Raw genomic sequence first — 9,506 nt, 5'->3', positions numbered from 1 at the left:
TGTTAGTGTTGGTTAGTTACTATTATTTAGTTTCTTATTTGAACTATTCTCTGTGGTTGTTACTGTAATTACATGGTTACCTTTCATCTATGTATAATTCTTTGTATAAAAGCCTATGCATGACAATAAGATATTGAGTTTCCTTCCCTAAATACTTTACAATTCTATCGGTAATTGTATGCCAAAGAACAATATAGTGACTAAGAGAGAAAGTAGGATATATAGGAGGAATTCAGGAAATGCAAAAGTCCGCCCACTTCATTACATAAGTGAAAAGTATATATACAATTGAGGGAAAATTGTATACAATAAGGACTACCATCAAACATGTTAGTTTTTGTCAAATAAGACAAATTAATCGGTAACTAACGGATTATCATAAAATTATGTCATTGACTACCATTTTTTGTCGTTGACCATCATTTATTTATGATCCGTCTCGTCTCGGATAAATTTTACCGAAAAAATGGATCATTGACCAAATGGGCGCCTTCTCTGGCGAAGTCGACCAGAAAATGTCGCCTTCTCCGGATAAGACGACCGAATGGTAACCTTCCCCGGGAGAAGGCGATCAGAAATGATTGTGGTTGGAGATTTGTCATATTTTTTGTCGGAATAGGAATGACCACCTATAATAGGTTGGTAACCGGTTAGCTAGTGGATTTAGTTGCACGAAAATAACATGGTTAAGAGTTGAGTTGCACATTTGTAAAGTTTAGCCAGGGTCCTAATTGATTTTTTTGTGTAAAGTTTATGGGTCTATTTGATCATTTTCCCTAATAATAATAATCTTTATATATAATAAAACAGAATCTAGCCACAAAATTTTCTCTCCAAAGTGTGAATGCATTTTGGTAGAAACAAGATTAGCAATTATGAATGCATTAATTGTGTGGGTATATGTATTTATACATATTTTTTTAAGTTATTATGTGTATTATGTGTATTTATATTTTATAAATTATATTTTATTATTATAGCTCTATCTCTATCTCTATATATATTAAAGCATAATAAAGTATGGAAAAAAGTTTATTGTGTTCAAATTTATTGGTAAAGTTTTATATTTAATATAATTTGTGTGTATATTCATTTAAACCTCAATTATAATTAATTTGACTCCACATATATAAAGAAAGAAAATTATATATAAAATAAATATAGTTCTTACATAAATAATCATTTTCAAATGAATAAGTTTTTGGTGGAGATTTTCGACAAATATCGCATGTTATTTTATTTACAAGTTTTATTTAACATACGTTAGTTATATAATTAAAGTAGTTATTTCAAATTTAAATTCCTTTCAAAAATAAATAATTCAAATTCAAATAATAATACAAGTAACAATAAACTTTAAAATCAACATAATAATAGCATAATTAAACTTTTAAAAATATTAAATATTACATTGTATAGTTATACTTACATTTTTAATCAAACTAATTCTGAACTCAAGAACTCAAGTACGTTGGTTGGAAGAATCGTACATCAAGTGTTGCTACAATGGAGTTTTCATATTGGCAAAAACTGGCTGCAATGTATTGTGTGTTGGAAATTTTAGCCTGAATGTCAATTTTGAGTGTACTTTGTGGTACAAATATATTGGGTTCACTCCCGATTTAGTTCGGATCAACTCAAAGTGGATTTGAGTCATTCATAGTAAAGTGAAAAAATTGATATATTGTATATTTGAAAATGAGTGAATTAAAAATTAATTCTTACAGTAGACCCATTTGATTTACAATGTAAAATGAATATGATAAAGCTTGGAAGCAGCCTTTGGGTTTTCATCTCTACCATGAGGACAGCTGCCACCTCCCCCACCCCTTTTATATATATATATATATATATATATATCTTCATTATGTTGGGTCGCATCATCCTCTCCTTCTTGAAAATGATTCGACCTCGAATCTTCTAAACATTGTCTTCGATATGTGACATCACTTGAAACGGGCCACTTATAATACTTTCCTCTATCGAATTGAATGAAATTTTTATTGGACTTTCTTGTTTCTTCCACCAGCTTTAAGGATGTAGTTATGGGCTTTGTGATGAGCCCACTAGGATTCCATGTGTACTGTTCCTATTATTGAAACGGGTCACTTATAATACTTTCCTCTATCGAATGGAATTTATGTGAGATGATCAAATTTCATTTAGCAACACTTGTCTATTTTATTTTATCTCTTTTATCCCTTCACAAGATAGATTAAATATTTTTTGAGTCTACTTTCTATGAATCATTTAATTAACAAATTAAATGCTCTTTTGGTCTAATTTTTATGAATCATTTAATTAATGTAGTATATGAATTTATATTATATTATATTATACTTCATTGTATTTAAATTAATTTAAAAAAAACTTAAAGTTGATCTAACTAAAAAATAAATAAAATTATAAAATATTTACGAATATAGTATTATTCAAATTATTTTATCGGCTCCGACCCTGTATTTTGTATTTTAACCTTATATTTTGTCATATTTTGTCACGTTTCTAACATTAGATGATTTTCTGGATCCGTCAATGGTTTGCACCAGTGTATATTCAATTTCCAAGAAACATGTAAGATAATCCTTTATATAATAAAGCTATATGGTTTGGGAAATATTTAATGTTACAATTAATGCAACAACATCCTTTATTATAAAAAAAAAAAAAAAAAAAAAAAGCACAACATTTAAAAAATAAAATAGCTATATATTATATAATCATATAAAAAATATACTTTTGAAAAATAAAATAGCTATATATTATATAATCATATAAAAAATGTGTTCAATTAGAGTTTAAATTTACACCTACAAAATTTGAAATTTGCTTTCCAAATGTAATTATCTTAGTTATTATTCATATTGTGAAAATTATAATATAGATGAAATACAATTAAGAATAAATCAATTTAATTATGTAAATTCTCTCTATAAATTTATTTGAATATGCACATAATTAGAGATTATATTACCCATACAAAATTATAATTTTAATTTTAATTGTAATTTTGTATTCTATAAAAATAATAAATATTTGACCAATGGAAGCTCAAAAATATTATTATATTAAATAATTTAAAATATTTTAATTTTTCTATTTTTTATTTATATATTTATAATAACATAATTTTTTTCTGTGCATTGCGCGGGTGAATTACTAGTAATAATAAAATAATAATAATAATAATAATGAAATTAATATATATTTATATAATCAAATATACATATGTGTATATTTACATATTTAGTTTTTTTAATATTTAAGTTTTGATATACATTCATATATATATATATATATATATATATATATATATATATATATATATATATTATTGAGGACATTATTATTGTAATATTAGATAATTTTCTGGATCCGTCAATGATTTGCACTAGTGTATATTCAATTTCCAAGAAACGTGTATGGATGATGCAAATCAAATCGCAGGATAAGTCTGAAAAAACTTGACCTGCACCCGCAACATATGTACACAAACTTGACCTGCACCCGCAACATATGTACACAAATATCGTCTGAAAAATTGGTAGTACATTCGGGCTAAGTTATGCCAGAATGCCAGATTGCCAGATTGGCTTTAACCTTTCGGGCTAGGAATGAATAATTTCTTTCTTTCAAAATAAAAAATATATATATATATATATAATTTCTTTGTTTTTTTATTCAATAAAAAACCAAAGGAAAAATTGTAAAAATTTTGAGAAATACATACATACATTAAAGATGATAAATTCATCATAATTTAGATTGAATCGATCGCGCATATATGCATCCAAGACAAATATTTGATGAGTAATATAATCGATCAGAAGCAATTTAGGCTTGAACACGAACGCTTGAAGCTTCGAACCCCCTTGTTGAAGGAAACCTTCATTTTGGCTTCAATCGAATACAATTTATATTTCGCGATTCTCTTCTTCCTCTTCAGCTCCGGTGTGGAGTACCACGCCCTAGACGACGCCGCCGGCCTCGGTGGTTCTGGACCCGATTTCTCTTCGTGGTAATCCACTCGACGACTGCGCAACGGCGGCTTGTTGTTAGGACAGCGCCGGCGATCAAATTTGCTCCAATCCATGTATCCGTACTCCATAATTATTTTCTCTCTCTCTCTCTCTTTCTCTGGAGGAGGAGAGAGATAAGAGGAGAGGAGAGGAGAGGAGAAGAGGATTGGAGTTAGAGCTAGAGCGAGGATGAAACTCGATGAGATTATCGAGGCTATAAATATCAGATCATCCACATTTTCAGTTGAATTCAACGATATATTGGGTCAATTGCAGACACAAGAAAGGAGAGGCTGAGAAGAGGTGAATTTTTATTTTTTATTTTTTATTTTTAATTTTGGGGGATCTTAATTAACTTATTAAATCTATATATCCAGATAGTCCAGTTACCTTTTAACAGAATAATAATAATAATGTTCCTGTCATGTTCAAATGATAGAAGCAAAATGCGTCTTATGCATGTGCGAGAGGAAGTTAAAAGCGGTATATTCAATTATGACTTTTATAGAGTTTTAATGACTTTTATAAACTTTAAAAGTTTGGAATTATTCAATTTGAACTTTTAGGGAGTCTTTAAAAGTCAGGTTGTATTCAATTCAGATTTTTAAAAAATTTTTAAAAGTCAAGTGGTATTCAATTAAGACTTTTAAAGAGTTTTTAAAAGTTATGCGGTATTCAAAAAGTTATGAATTTTTGGAGACTTTTTAAATTTAGGATTTTTGTAGACTTTTCCTGCTCAAATATAAATAGTTAAAATTCAGCCATCAACCTCAATATTTCAAAATTTTCTTTCTATCAACTCTAAATATTTTATCTCTATATTTAGACTCTATTTTTTCTCCCTTTTGAACTTTATAAACATTATACCTAAATTCAATAAATTATTTTTTCTTCATTATTCTATATTTTCTTCATACCTCAACCCTACCAATTTTTTTCTCTCTCCTAAACTTTACAATCTTCCTCTAAATATTCGAAATAATATTATGTTTACTTCATTATTGGTTGCTCTTTTTTTTTTTTTTTTATTGATTCTATGAATTTTTTATCCCTAACTTCTAAACTTTCTCTACGAATTTTTCTCCCTAACTTCTAAACTTTATCTAATTCTCTCTAAATACATGAACAAAGCAAAATTTGCATCCATCACCGTCAAATTTTACTATATGTTTCAGAATATTCATATAAATACTTGTATATTTTAATTTTTATTCTTTTTGTCCCTCCAAAAAAGCTTCTAGAGTATGTTTTATATTCAAACCATCTAAATCAGACAGGCAGACAGTGGATAGAGGTAATTTCTCTTCAACTTTCAAACTGAAGTCTATAAAATAAGTTTTCATTTCTTTAAACTTTTTCACGCAGCAATGTAACCATAGGCTCAAAGCAACTTATAAGGTTTTCATTCTCTCATCTTTTATATTTTGTTTTGTATTTTTATTGTCTTATTTATTTTATTTTACTTTGCATTCCTCTTGAGATTGGTAAAAAAATAGATTAAGAAAAATTTATTTCTTCCTTTCATATATAAATTCGTAATTTTTTGTTTGAGTTTTCTTTTATGGTTTTCTCCCTCTTAGCCTCCTTTTTCAATTTTGTGTTTTCCCATTTCAAATTATTTTATCCCTCTAGTTGAGCTTCTTTTATTTTATTTTTTTTCCTTTTTATTTTCTTATCTAATTTGAAACTCTAAATATAATTTCATGTATTATGATATTTGGTTTTATGTCTTCAATTGAAATCCTTTCATATATTTTGCAGCTTATGGAGTTTACCACATGTGCTTCTATAGATGTCTGGAAGGACATTTGTGAACCCAATACAAGAATATGAAATAAGCTAAATTAGCATGTTACTACTATTAGTTTCCCTTAGAAGTTATTATATAACATAGAATGCTATTTTTTCCCTTTACAGGTTGCTAATTTTTTTCCTTAACAGAGTTCAAGTTGCAAAACATAAGCTAACTCAATCTATTTAGAACATCAAAACAACATAGACTTAGCTCCCTTACATTGTCTCGGGTGATAATTTCAAATTTAGTCTCAAACAATTATTTTTGCCATTTAACAATCTAGACTATCATATTTTGGACACTTTCGATCCTTTCGGTGACTTTTTCCTGTGAAACCCTATTTTAGGCAATAACATTTTTTGTCTTTTCAATTTTTTATTTTTTGATTTTTTGCGCATATTTTTTCCCGTTTTCGTCTCTTCAATTCAATCATGGATTGCACCATCTCCTTCAACCCGACCCCAAATCGTCCTTCATCAATGCAGATATTGAGTATGTGAGGGCCTCTGGGTGTGAGTGGGGTGTTCAATCGGTTAACCGAACCATTTTAATCGAACCGAATTAACCGAAGTTTTTTTTTCTTTAACCGTTAACCGAACCGAAGTTTGCTTTACCGAATTCACCGAACCGAAATTTTTTTCGATTAATCGGTCGGTTAACCAATTAACCGAACTTTTTAAAGTTAAAATTTAAAATTCTAAAAATAACACCTAAACTAATAAATTCAATTAAAATAAAATACATATCATAATAAATTCATAACAAAATATAAAAAACATGAATTATAAACTCCAAACATCCATACCTTCAAATTAGTATTTATATTTATATTATTATTTATATATATATATATTAAAAACTTCGGTTAACCGACCTTTCGAACTGAATTAACCGTTAACCGAAATTTTAAAATTTCTTTAACCATTAACCGAACCGAAAAAGTTCGGTTTGAAAACGGTTAACTGAACTTTGTCGGTTCAGTCGGTTAACCGAAAATTATCCAAAGTTTGCACACCCCTAAGTGTGAGATAATCATTTTGCAACATAGTTGAAAAGCTTAAGATGTATCCACCTAGTTGGCTTCAGTCTAACCGCTATTGGTTTAATCTATGATTCTGTGAATCATCTACTATAGTTGTAGAGCAAAAAAAAAAGGTGCGGGGGGGGGGGGGGGGGGGGGGGTAAGATGCCTCTTTTTTTTTTCTTTTTTTTTTTTGGTGATCCGAAAATACTTTTTTCCTAAAATAAGGTTTCACCAAAAAAACTCATCGGAAGGACCAAAAGTGTCCAAAATATGACAGTATGGGTGTTAAAGGGGAAAAACGATTGTTAGGGACTAAATTTGGAATTTTCACCAAAGACAAGCTAAGGGACCTTCGCTGGAATTAACTCATTGAGAAAATAAAAATAAAAAAATTGAAGAGACGAAAATACTCTTGTCTAAAATAGGGTTTCATCAGAAAAGTGGTCAGAATGACTAAAAGTGTCAAAAATATGATAATCTGGGGTGTTAATAGCAAAAATGATAATCTGAAACTAAATTTGAAATTGCTACCAAAGACATTGATTAACTCAAAAAAAAAATATATATATATATATATATATTATAGAGTAACTCAAAATCCAAAACATATGCAAACCAACCCCTAGAATATTTATCCAAGAGACATACAGATATAACTACTTCGTTCAAGAGATAACATACCTCATACAAGTGAATATAGTTGAGCTTCTTCGTTCAACTTTGTTCAATGCTCATAGAAAATAAGTTGTACTCTGTTCAACAACAGTTGGTGAATATCAGTTTCTTTCGTGCAAAGTAGGTTTGGGCAAGAATGAGGGATTTAGAGATTTAATAGCTAGAAAGAGATATTATATTTAAATAAAATATATTATTTAAAATAATAATAATAATAGAAGAAGTCAATTCAGCCCACATGGATGTCAAGGTGTCAAGTTTACTAGTTAGGGAGGTCATCAATTGACTACTTGGTATGATTGGACAGTTTTGTATTGTCCAATTTGCTAATTTCACTTTGTTTGAGTTAAATGATTTGATTGCTCCTGATCAATTTGATGGTTATTTTTGAATATTTTTCCTTAAAAATATATACATGTTCAGTTTCAACTTTTGGTTTAATAAAAAATTTGTATAAAAGTTTGGAAGGCACAAAATATTAAGCAATAGATAAAGCAAGTAATGTAAAGGTAGTTCAACTAGTCGTAGATATGAAATTTGTCACAAATAATATAAATGTGAAAGTGAGAGTGTAATAATGGTTTGGAAGGTGGTGTGAAATGTGAATTGAAGTGATCCTCTAAATCTATATTATTCTCTAAATTGAGTGTAATAATAGTTTGAAAGGTGGTGTGAATTGAAGTGATCCCCTAAATTCACTAAGTATGTTTGTTCACTACAATAGTGAATTAATTCTCAGCCTTGATCACCAAGTTCGTTTTAGGATTTTTAAGCTTTTCCTATAGTTGCAGTAGGCGCTAAGCGCTAGTGAGGCGATAGGGTAGCGCCGTGGGCGTCTAGGTGGCGCCTAAAAAAAAACAAAAAAAAAAACAGTACATGTGTGTATATAAAACTCTTATTACCCGTCTTTTTAGACATGTATGCCTTAAAAATCAACTTTTATTTATTTGAGTATTGTAATTTTGTCACAATTATTACTACCTCAACAAGCATCTAGTTCCATCCATGATGCCTTTTACATATTTGAAAATAAAAAATAATTAATGGTATTTAGCCCACTATACAACTATATAAAATCAGAATTATATACTTTTTATTGACCCTTGATAACAACAAGTCGATATGTCCGAGTGGTTAAGGAGACAGACTTGAAATCTGTTGGGCTTCGCCCGCGCAGGTTCGAACCCTGCTGTCGACGTTGAATTATAAAATTTCATTTCACGTATAAGTATATAACAATGGACAGTTATGCCAAGGTGGGCTCAGGAACTTTAGATTGCATATTTTAACAATGGACAGTTATGCCAAGTTGACCGGGTCAAATTAACACAATTTATATATTTTTGTAAATATGTAAATTGTGAACATTCAGTATATAAATTGTGTATTTTGAGTGAACTCGAGTCTATAGAATAATTTGCCTATAATAATGTACATTTTCAAATGTCTTACTATAACTGGATGAAATCTTTCGAACTTTACAATGTAAAGTAACCAGCCTAGTTTGCATATTACCAATGAACCGTTGCATAAAGTAGTGCTTCAAAAATCAGTTTTTTTATCCAAAACTTTTGACAAAAACTTGATTACCGAGCACTTTAATTGTTTAAATTGGTCAAATAATTAAAGTCACTCAAACAACTAAAAACAATTTCAAAATGATATTTACCAAACAAGGCCATTTTTTAAGACTACTGATTCTGTTACAATGTAATATATGTTCATATATATTTTCTCAATATATTGAAACACAAAGAGTCAATATTATCCCCACTGTGACTCGAACCCATGACCTCCCATTTGGGAGAGCCATTTCGTCCCACTACACTCCAACGTCATTAGCCCAAACAAGACCTTTAATTGAGCCCGGTTGCAATATATTGAGATAATTACCGAAATGATCCATTGACTATAGCAAAATTACCGATTTGGACCTTGACTATTTTTTTGACCAATTAAGTCCTCAATTTTAAAAATCTTAACCAATTTGGTC

General features: G+C 29.2%; 1 non-coding gene across 1 annotated transcript; it reads left to right on the top strand.

The window, feature by feature from the left end:
• Positions 1-8,629: 8,629 nt before the first annotated feature.
• Positions 8,630-8,711, top strand: TRNAS-UGA. The gene has a single exon. It is a non-coding gene; the product is annotated as a tRNA-Ser (tRNA).
• Positions 8,712-9,506: the final 795 nt, after the last annotated feature.

This window comes from Ipomoea nil, unplaced genomic scaffold, assembly GCF_001879475.1.
Source record: "Ipomoea nil cultivar Tokyo-kokei standard unplaced genomic scaffold, Asagao_1.1 scaffold2701, whole genome shotgun sequence".
NCBI lineage: Eukaryota > Viridiplantae > Streptophyta > Magnoliopsida > Solanales > Convolvulaceae > Ipomoea > Ipomoea nil.
Note: the sequence above shows the minus strand (reverse complement) of the source record. Positions and strands in the feature narration are given on the sequence as shown.